The sequence below is a fragment of the Poecilia reticulata genome, chromosome 18, assembly GCF_904066995.2.
Source record: "Poecilia reticulata chromosome 18, P_reticulata-male-v2, whole genome shotgun sequence".
Lineage (NCBI taxonomy): Eukaryota > Metazoa > Chordata > Actinopteri > Cyprinodontiformes > Poeciliidae > Poecilia > Poecilia reticulata.
In genome coordinates this window covers 8,434,323-8,445,805 of record NC_088847.1, presented here as the reverse complement: position 1 = coordinate 8,445,805, position 11,483 = coordinate 8,434,323, and the positions used below count along the sequence as shown (strand labels likewise).

The window sequence follows — 11,483 nt, the reverse complement described above, 5'->3', positions numbered from 1 at the left end:
ATGACAGCTGACGCAGCGACTTTATCTCAGAGAAAATATAACGGGAGCCTGGGGTAGAGTTAAGATGCCGCCATGCTGCTTGAGTCACGAGATTTACCTTTTAGTTGACGTTGCAGCAGAGCTACTGTGGCTGAATGTTGAAGTCTGGACAAAATGTGACTGGAAGACCCATGAGGAAGAAGCTCCAACACTTTTTAGTTCTCTGGCAAACCAAAGGGCTACACAGCACAACAACTTGACAATTTTTTTTTATCTTTTTCTGAGTTCCATTCTCCTTATGGCCCTACCTAGAAATTAATGATGTAGTGAACTCTCTGTGTATAGCGATGTAATGTGGCGATGCACTGCTGACTCTTGACACCTATTAATGAAGTGGGTTTTAGTGTAGGGGGCGTAGCTTTACAGGACTTGATCTATAGCAACGGGAGGCGGGTAAAATGCCTGAATGCACATCATAAGTTGTAAACTGAACGATGAGAGTAAAGAAGACATATCTGTTCTAATGGATGAGCCTAATGCACTGACTAAATGGGGGATTTATAGCTAAAGGGAGATTAGTTTCAAAGCTAAGGTGGCTGGAAGCTGATTCCTAATATAACTCACTGTCTTGCTCATTGTTGTGTACGTGTGTGTTTTCATGTATGCCAGAGATTTGGATGGATTTAGAACGGGGCGGGCGTAGATTTTTTTTTGACAACCTCCCATTTTCCTGTAGGTCTGTTTGGAAGTCTGCACAGCATAACAAGGGTTGTTACATCAGTAATTCAAGCTGATTTAGAATGGCTGCTGAGCCTCCGGGTCCTAATGTGGTGTATTCGTCATTACTGGTTATTAGCGGTACCTGTGGTGAACAATCTCTGTCAGGTCAGCTGGTAAAAAAAAAAAAAAAGAAAGTACAACTTAGGATTTATGTTTAGGTCTGCCCAGAATGTTTTTCTCTATCTCTCTCTCTCTTTTTGTTCATTGGGGAGAAAACGGGGAGAATGGGATGCAACATGATTGATCCATATGTTACTGGTACAATATGTTTTGTTTGCTTCCGTCTATCTGTGAAATTGTCAGTGTGTCAAAATGTCCGTTATTTCAGGCTGAAACTTTCCAGGTGTGGATGAGTACAGAAAAAGAAAATGGTTCATTGAGAAATATATTTGTATTTCCAGACTTTCATCCCTGTCTTTGCTTGTACATTATGTAAACTCAAGCAACTTTTTTGAGCTTTACATCATGTTACATTTTTATTCCCTCACCACAAACATACCTGGAGTGTTGCTTTGATTCTTTCATGCATGTTTGAGAAATCCTTTAATCTCCCGTGGCAACCGTTCAGCTGTGCAAAATGCCAGGGTGGACCTAGCCCCGCCTACAAAGACGAAGCTCCTCCTCGTGCTGCAGTTTCCAAGCTTCCGCCTAACAGAGCAGTCATCCGACACGACTCCTCCACTCATCTCCTTCAGACTAGCCAGCAACAATTAGCAAACACCTGGTGGAACTGTGCATCTGCTGAACTCATTATACGAGCTTCTTCTCAGTGAAACGCTGGTAAAAATGTTTTTAAAGGGTTAATAATGGAGTGACGTAGTAATCACCTCCTGAAGGTTGAGTTTCAGAAAGAGCAGGAGTTTTTAAAGAGACAAAGGCCCAATTTCAAATTTTATCTTGTATATTATATAGCCAACAATTTTTATTACAACTAAAGGTACCACAGCTTATTGACTGTGCTATAAAATGACAAAACATATGATACTGCTGTTTCAATCTATTGTTCCTTCCTGACATCTTTCAAGGCATCCTTTGTTTCTATCCTACTTTACATCCATTGCCTCCATCCTCTTTCTCTTCTTTCACTAATGCTTTCTTTCACTTTTCACTCCTTTTTAAAAAAATTAATTCCTCTTTCCTTTCTCTGTCCCTTCATACTCCTTGTTGGTATTTTCTGTAGGTGTCATATGAAACCCTTTACAGTTATCTAAAAACTATGGGCGTTTTTGCTTTAAAGCTATAAATGAATTATAAATGCATCATCTGAGAATTAAGTTGACACAAATGTAGGTATTTGGTAACTACAGTACCCCAATTAGACTGACCAATAGATGAGACAAGGTAGTTCCAATATGATCAATGATATGCGAAGAACATTATATATATGTGTATCCTTGTCAATATTAACATTCACACAAAGGGTTAATGTGTTTCCTCTTTTTTTTTTTTTTGTATACAGAAATACTTTTTCAGAAGATGACCAATAAAAAAACCCTGGTAATTTTATACATATATAACAAAAATAAAAAGCGGAGGAATGTAGCTGTTAAGGAGCCGGAGTCTGTGGCGCGTGTCGGACTCTGGCTTCTCTCTCTCTCTCTCTCTCTCTCTCTCTCTCTCTCTCTCTCTCTCTCTCTCTCTCTCTCTCTCTCTCTCTCTCTCTCTCTCCGTCCCTCCCTTCCTCCTTCAGCTCTTGTGTCAGAGTCCTTCACAGCCGTTTCTCTCTCATCCCATCAAAGCCCTTCTTCCTCTCCCGTGTTTAAACTTTACCTTTTAGAAAGCGCCCATTCCAACTCATACAGAATGACTTTATGAGCGGTAGTTTCCCCCCTGAACTTTCGGAAGGATACGCTGTTATTTGGACCGGTTTCCGGACACAGAGCGACCCTTTTTTTTTTATTTTTCTTGCGCTCTCGACCGGGATGGATAACCCGCGTCCTGCGGGTCTGTCCTGCTGTTTCTCCGGGACAAACTAAACCAAGCCGTGCGGAGACGCGGGTTGTGGGGCTTATAAGACAACAGAAGAAAAACTGAATCCCCAATTCGACGAAATGACATGGAGACAAGATAATTAGGATTCAACACCAAGACGACATGCTAACGGGTGAGTAAAGTCTTAAACTCGCATGATATCTCGTGTATAAATGACAACAGTGCGCGCGCGCGCTGTGTTTTTGGGACTGGCTGGAGGTCAAAGCTGTTGCCCGAGTTAAAAGTGGATGTATGTGGAAATATGTCTGTTATTTTTAAAACATTTTTTTACTCGTACGATAAACACAAATCTGTACTTGTTTTTTTGGATCAAACTTTTATCAAAGGTCGGCGTAAAAAACAAAAAAAAAAAAAACACCGCAGCATCTCTGAGCATGCATCATCCCTGCAGAGGAGTGTGAATAATGTGGCGACATTCACAGGTGGTTCAAACCATCTAGTTCTTTCTGTTACCAAGAAAAAACCCTGCTCTTTAATGAAAATGAGTCTTTCCGTCTGGTTTTCTGGAATTATTAATCAGAAAGTAGCTCACCTGAAGAAATTTAACAAAAAAAAAAAAAAAAATCAAATATGGTGTGTTTTTTTTTTCTGCGTGTAAGGAGATTTCTAAATTAACCGACAGAAAGTGAGCCGCAAATCTGTTGTGTCCCACTCCGAGAGGGTGTGGCAGTTTCTCCATCCTGGATGCGCTGAAGATTTGCTGCGCACATATAAAGATATGCGCGCGCGTGTCTATGCAATAAACGTGCACTAATCCACTTGTCCCCAGGGAGGATTAGAGCTCTTTGGAGACCTGATTGTTGCCTATTTATTTGTCCATTTATTTATATATGTTTCCTTTCAAACGCTTTTCAACCGCATAATCTACAAGTCAGTGCACGTGCATCTTAGAGATGGAGCTACAAGTGGCGTCTTTTTATGTAGCATTTGTTGGAGGCTTTTGCTAACATTTCTGATCCAAGTAGAATTTCTTAAAGACTGAATTTGTTGTGATCCTGTATGATGTTATGTGAAAGTGACGCACATTGGTGGTCACTGCATGGATGGGGGTCCTGGGTAAGCGCCTCCTTCTGCCACCCTCAAAGCACTCTTCACTTGCAGCGGCAGCTATAAAGACCTAATGCAGTGTTTCTCAACCTTTTTTGGCCCAGCCCCCCCTAGCCTTTATCCAGGTCCCTCACCGCCCCCCACCAAAGAATTTGCAGGCTACTTTGCACTGACCATTATTTTATCATTAATATTACTATCACTATTGTAGATGTTTTGATTTTTATGCTTGTTTCTGTATTTATTATCAAAACTAATTTCCCAGAGAACAAAAATGTCATGGAAACAGAAATTATTTTCACAGGCGTCTACAAAAAATGCAATGAACATTCTACTTAAAATCAGTAGGCCTAACAGCAGCCAATCAGAGTGGAAAAAATATTCTTGTTCTTTGCCATTTTCTAGTTGTTAAATATTCCACAAAATGACCAGATAAAATATGTTCAACATGCCAGTTTAAACTTTGATCTATTTGCAAACTACTGATATCTGCAACATTAAAACATGGATAGAACTGTAACTACATTAATCATAACTCTTCTTCAGTGTTTCTGTCGGTTTCTGGTGGTGCAGCTCTGTGCTGCCTTCAGGAGAATGGGACATCAGAGTATCATCCATAAAATTTCACCCTCATGGCATTTATTGTGCAAACCAGAGCTTTCAGTGGAAAAACAAAAGTTCCAGATCCTTTTAATGCCATACAAATATGAGACAGAAACATGGATTATATCTTTATATAGACCTGTCTATTGATTAGACAGAATTTACAAAGACTAAATCTGATTCTTAATCAAATCCTAATGAGTCAAATTGAAAGTGTCATGGAGTCATCAGCCTCATGACATTAACACTGACATGAAAAATAATATTAAAGAAATAAATATATCAAATCTAATTAAAAACATAAATAAGTGATGGTCTGTAAGATTATATATATATATATATATATATATATATTCTCAGTACTAGATGTGGTCTCAACAAACCCATGGCACTTCAACAATATTATTTTACCTTTTATCTGGAAATGGTGTCTGTTTATTCTTGCCATACAGTCTCTGTATTAAGTATTGCTCAAAAGGTCTTGCCATACCACTTTATTCCTCTGTATTTACTTTGGTTTCTTAGTTTATTCTTGCATTTTGTTTTTCATTGATTTCCATTTAGTTTCCTTTGATTAGTATTATCCTCTCTTGGTTTATTGCTATGTCCACTTTAGTTTCTTTCCTGTTGCTAGATATATTTGATCATTTATTGACGCTCACCATCACCCTACCCATCTTCACTCATCACCTGCTGCGCCTCCTAATCATCATATGTTTTACATCATGTGTTGATATTTTACTGTTCAGCGTCGGATTCTCTGTTTTTATGCCATAATTCACATCTAGTTCGTCGCTCCGTTTTATGACCCGCTTCTCCTGTTTCAGAGTTTTGCGCAATGTACACGTCGTTTTTTTTAATAACCCCGTATGGTGAGCAGCGGTCGGGAAGCGTATCGATGGGGAAAAGGCAGACTGACATAAACCTTTTAAAACAACGGAAACAATTTCTGCATTTTGATTATTAAAATTTAAAAGTGCTGTGTTGTTCGACACTAGCGGAATATTGACAAAGTTTTGCTCACATCTGTAACAGAAACACAGTTAGTGTAATAGACAGTGCCTCTATTTGTTACATAGCCACAGACCAGGCAGTGTGCCCATGCTCACCCCTATTTCTTGCCAAAAGAACAAAGTCTCAGCACATAAATGGCATCAGAATTGCAGAACAAAGCTGAAGATCCATGGAGCTCCCAGTGGTTCAGAACCTGAAGTGATCTACTGGAATCTTGGTGCCAGATTCCACAGCACACTTTTGTAATTTAAAACAATCAAAATATCAAAAGTTGATTGCAATATTATGCCTGATTGGATTAAACAGCATAATATTTTAGAGATTGAAACAGAATTTATCAAAATTAGTCCAAATAACTCTGTAATTAATCAAATTGCATACTACCTTCAGCATTGTTAGCTAGCTTAGGTTTAGGTTGAGTGGTATTTTCTCACTGTGGACACCGTCAGGCACACTGACTGACTTGATGTGCAAATGAGCAGAAAAAGAAAACATGTGAAAAACACAAGCGGCAGACAACGTTCTTGTTGTTTTGAGTTCCCATGTCGCCCCCTGATCAGATGCCACCCTGGGTCGTCAGCTCTCTCATCATCATTGCTGCTGTGTGTAGAACTTAAAGCCACCATGAAATACAGAGTTGTGTCAGACTTAAAATAGTTTTTAAAAAAATTCAGATTCGAGGTTCGAAACTACCCATTTTCATTTACGGCAGGCAGATTCTTCAGCACACTTTTCTGCCCTCAGTCCTCCAATTTAGCTCATCTCTCCTTCCCCTATCTCCTCTCAGGGTCTCGGTTTAAATATATTTTCAATTCGGCGAGCTTTATTGCCATGACACTGGAAAGAAATATGGGCGAAACCTCGCCGTGGCTTTGCATGCTCGTGCGTTCGGTGCCGTATCTGCCCTGTTGCGTTTTCTCAGCTTTGCCTCCATTTGATTTATTCAGGTTGTCATCCTGCTCAGAAGGCTGACGGTTTCATACCTGCTTGTCTTTCAAGGCTTTTATCTCGAGTCTCTACTTCCATGTAATTGAGATTAAAAAAATGCTACTTTTCCAGTTTAAATATTCTTTTTTAAGTTAAAGATTTCCCTGCTCTATTGATTTAGTTATTTTTTTGGTGAAAGGACCAGGATGTTCTGGCGAAAATAGCACATGCACACAGCGTGGAATGCAGGTGGATTTGTGATGGATGTTTGTGTCAGACAAATAAAATAAAGCCCATTATCCAGGAGGCAGGTCGGCCACCCTGCCAAAGAAAGAGAGACTCTCACTAATTATCAACAGTGTGTACAAATAAGGATGCCTCTCCTCCTCTACGACTTCAAAAACATGCAATTTTCCCTCAGATTTGCCTTCTTAAAATGCCACCTAGTATCTTATCAGATTCTAAGAAAAAAAAAATCCAAGTAGATGTTCTTTGCACTTGAAAAAAAAAAAAAAAACGCCTGGGAGAGAAAAGGGCAATAACCGTGGGGATCAGAGTCTGAAAATAGAAATCGAGGTGGAGCTCAGTAATTCAGGGAATGAAATGGGATGTGATTAGGTGGTGGGGTTGTTGGTGGGCTGGGTGATCGTGCGTGAAAGCGTCACAGAAAGCATCTGCAAACGCCGCACACCTCAAGTTTGCAGGGATGATTGTGAGAAATTGTCTGTAAATGTGCATCCCTCTGTCCGGGCCATCTAAAGCCAGAATGAAATGAACCCAGAGGGTCTTCCCATCCTTTAGATAAGCAGCAACTTATGAGGATAGGTATGCCTGTCATGTGCAGGTGCTGCTGCTTTCAGCTATTGAGTTGAAAAGGAGGAAGGAGGTTTGTCTGCAGTGGTAAAGTGATGGTGATATTCATTTGTACCGTTTCAGTCAAATTTGCATGTAGTTTTGGACTTTCAAATATTTCTCACATCCTTAAATAGACGATGTGTACAAAACATAGTAGCAGCTACGAAAATAAGCGGTTTGTATGATAAATGCACCAAGATATGACTGATGAGCAGAAAAGAACTGATGGGTCATATAGGTTGGTCAGAAAATCTAGTCACTAATGGGTTGGTGGGTGGGTGATATGAACTTATAATTCTAGCGCGATTTTTTGTTGTGATATTGTGATAATGCAAATTATGATTTTAAAAAAGGATGAGTTCTTTTCTATGTATAGCTGTGACTGCATGGTCCTGCATTCGTAGCACCACAAACACAAAATATTGTTCTTCAAAAACATTTTCAGCGATGCAGAGAGACAGCTTTGCAACTTCAAGAAATCATTGTTGTGTTTTTTCCTTTCTTCCCAAGGCACTAAAGATTTTAATTTATGTAGAAAATTTTTTTATTTTTATTTGTTTTTCTTGGGTGTATTTGATAGCTGCACAGTGGTGCAGTTGGTAGAGCTGTTGCCTTGCAGCAAGAAGGTTCTGGGTTCGATTCCCAGCCTGGGGTCTTTCTGCATGGAGTTTACATGTTCTCCCTGTGCATGCGTGGGTTTTCTCCGGGTACTCCGGTTTCCTCCCACAGTCCAAAAACATGACTGTCAGGTTAATTGGCCTCTCTAAATTGTCCCTAGGTGTGAGAGTGTGTGTGCATGGTTGTGTGTCTCTGTGTTGCCCTGCGACAGACTGGCGACCTGTCCAGGGTGTACCCTGCCTCTCGCCCGGAACGTTAGCTGGAGATGGGCACCAGCAACCCTCCCGACCCCACTGAGGGACAAGGGTGAAAGAAAATGGATGGATGGATGGATGGGTGCTTTGATTTCTAAGATGCAGCTCATGACCTTTAGAGGTTAGTTGATGTGTTACTGAAGAGGAAATAAACAAAACACCCTTTAAAGGAATGTAATCTTGGGTTATGTAATTAGTGTTCCTCAACAGAAACGGTGCCACTAAAAACTTCGTTAGAGTTCAGTTCCTTTGATACAATAGACACAAAAGTACCTCTTGATATAAATTATTTCCAATAAAGTCACCATAAAGGACTTTTATGACCTTTTTTAGAAGTTTTCTAAAGCAAAACTTAGCGTCTTTTTTTAGCCCGCTAAAATATAATTTACATTATACGATAATACTTTTTATGGTGTAGCAGCACATATCTGTAGTTCATCTACGCTGCCAAAGAGGGAGAAAAAGCAATACTTAGAGCAGAGAAGGGAAGGGCGGGGCTATGTACATATTTATTGTGTAGTGCTTGTCTTGTTACAGTCCAGTGAACCTCTGCTCCTTATTTTCTTTATTTCCTCAACCGGTTAAACTATCTACTCCTCTATTTACTCTGCAATAAACAGATTAACACAACTTTATATCACGTATTCTTGTTTGGTTTTCTCTGTGCTGTATGTGTTGTAGACTTATTAAACCCGAGCCCAACCCAACAACCAAGAAAATAATTTTAGCCTGACCTGGCCTGAATTTTGGATTTGATTTTTATGGAGATCAGGCCATAAATCTAAAAATCTAAACTCTAAAATTCACCCATCCATTGTCCATACTAGCTTATCCTTGCAGGCTCTTAGAATGGCTAGTGCCTTTCTACAGCTGCTATATATGTATATATAGCTTTAGTAAATTTATTTTTTACACCTTTAGCAGAAATAACTATAAAAACGCAACCAAAATAGTGGCTCAAATACAGGCTTTCCCATCATTGTTCCTGATTTTTCTCTCTTAACTCATTACTCAAACTGACTGACTGGATGTGTTGCATTGTCTTCTGCATGCTTCTAACCATCCATGCTTCCGTGGAAGCATGCAGACATGATTGTTATGCCTGATTCGGTAATGCAGCAAATAGGGATTTCATTTGCCTGAATTGGTCAACTTTCTCTCTCTCTCCATCTCTCTCGGCCACGTCCCACAATATTTAAGTAAAGATCAGTCATGTGAAATGACTGCTGCATGCACCATCTGTGTGAATCTTTCAGTGACGTGCAAATCACCAAACAATCGTTCTTTGCATCTTTTAGCTCCAGCAGCGGGTTGGTGTTAGTTGAACATCTTCAATTACAGTCTTTGCACTACAGCATCGCTGTTTTCTTCATTTCAAATGGAGGGTAGAGACAACCATGATGACTTATTCAGCCTGGTAGCATCTTGGTTGTTTTAATGATGAGTGTGGAACGCAACTCAATGTTGCATGCGTGGGTATTTGTTAGTGTTGTTTCTCTAGGATTAGAGGTGGACTAAAGTTTTATCGTGATATTTTGTGGAAATGTTTTGATAATGATAAAAGTGACAATAAGAACAATTTATTTCTTCTTTTTTGTGACCTTTATTAAACAAACTGTGGAAAAATCATGATAAATTGGAATTTATCATTCTAAGAATTGTATCGCGATAAATGATAAACAATACGATTAATTCCAAGTAATGTTAAAAACCCCTAAAACTATCAAGATTGTTATTTTTTGGTATTTTTCTACACTGTTTGTTCAATAAAGGTATACCAATAAATATTTACAGATTAAAAAAAAACTATCCAGCACGTAGTTAACTTCTCAAGTCCTTAAAATCCTAAATGTTACAGTACAAAGTGAAATCTTTTGGCCATGTTTCTGCAAGAAGTATTAACAGTCCCATTATACTTTCAGAAGAAAATGTTAACATCTGCTCCCTCCATAAATGTCTGACAAGGTTTTCTGTCCCCTCCCCTTAAATCCATTGCTTCTATTTAGGAAAAAAAACCAAGGTAGTGCTTTCAAGGCAGAAAAACAAGGCTTATCTCAGAATGGGAAATCAATTGAAAATGGGACAGCCACTTTGTAAGTGTCGACTTTCAATTAAATTCGAAAGTTAAGCTCACCAGTTGAGAAGTAATGTTTTATGACAGCCAGTCATGTGTGGTGCTGAAATATTGATCAGTGCGCATTAGGTGGAGGTCTCTTTTAGCTTTTCAGGTAATGGATATTGAACAGGTTGTCAAGTCAAACTGGACAATAAAACAAATGAGTGGAGGTAATTTTTATTTTTTAGGATGTTATATCAGCGTTTATGTTGTACTGCGTGCTCAGCAGAGAGACCTCTACTGATTCTGTTTAGGTTTTGGGCGAAACAGTCTTTGAATTTTATCGCAATACTTTGTACTACTATTTAGACCTGTCACAATAAATCAATTTCATGATAAATTAAAACATCTTAATCATTTGCATGATTTATTGGTTTATCTTTTTTCTCTTTCCTACCAAAGACTTGATGACAAAAGTCTTCAGTCTGGTGACAATTTTGTTTACAGATTGTTCATAATTAATTTTTTTTGTTGGTGGTGGTGTTGTGTTGTTTACTTATTTTAGATATTTAAAATGTCTTCCAGGTCCAGTGTTAAATACACATTAACATTTTAAGTTTATTGATCTATGAGAATGCGTTCTTGCATTTTCATTACTTTAGTTGAAAATGGTCTGAACACATCGTGATAACTTCTAGGACAATTTATCGTCCAGCAAAATGTATCGTGACAGACCTAGGAATAATTTGACAAACACCCATTAAAGATATTTGTTAAAAGTTTTTTGTCTGAAGGAAAAGTAATTTTTATATTAAATTTCTGCTTTGTAAAAACTAAAGGCAGTTTTTCCATACATTTAAGTGTTACACATTTCTATAATTTATAAGCATAGCCCAGCTTTACATGAAACTGCATCTTCTGTGGTATTTAGTTATTTATATTCCGCTTTGCTGTAATTATGTCAGTCATGAGTTCTGTCACCAAACTTATATTTCCCTGATAACTCACAATCAAATAGTTCCAACCTAAAAATCGTAAATCCAGACACCAGCAAATGTATATAAAAAATGAATGACATATCCATGTAGAGATGATGAAATGAAATGAAAACAAAGCATAGTGACTCTTTTTATCCCTTCTTTGATCTCTGAGAAGATTATGTCTGACAGTCTCCTAATCTGGGGAGTAAAATCACAAGGTCAGACAGAGCGGATATAATCCAGCACAATCTCATTCCCAAAGCTGAGAGTGTAATTGTAGCTGCCCAGTGGTTTTACCAAGCCCACTTTTCAGTTGTTGGTGCAGCACTTTATCCAGAAGGCTTAACGTAGCCATTACACAGCTAGCGGTGCTAAGGA

General features: G+C 38.6%; 1 protein-coding gene across 3 annotated transcripts in view; it reads left to right on the top strand.

Moving 5' to 3' along the window:
* Window positions 1-2,279: 2,279 nt before the first annotated feature.
* htr2cl1 (5-hydroxytryptamine (serotonin) receptor 2C, G protein-coupled-like 1) overlaps window positions 2,280-11,483 on the top strand; it is a 201,362-nt gene continuing 192,158 nt past the window's right edge. For all 3 annotated transcript variants that reach the window (XM_081598965.1, XM_008435330.3, XM_008435326.3), the window contains exon 1: window positions 2,280-2,863. The gene's annotated coding sequence lies outside the window, so the exon portion shown is untranslated. The remainder of the gene's footprint in view (window positions 2,864-11,483) is intronic.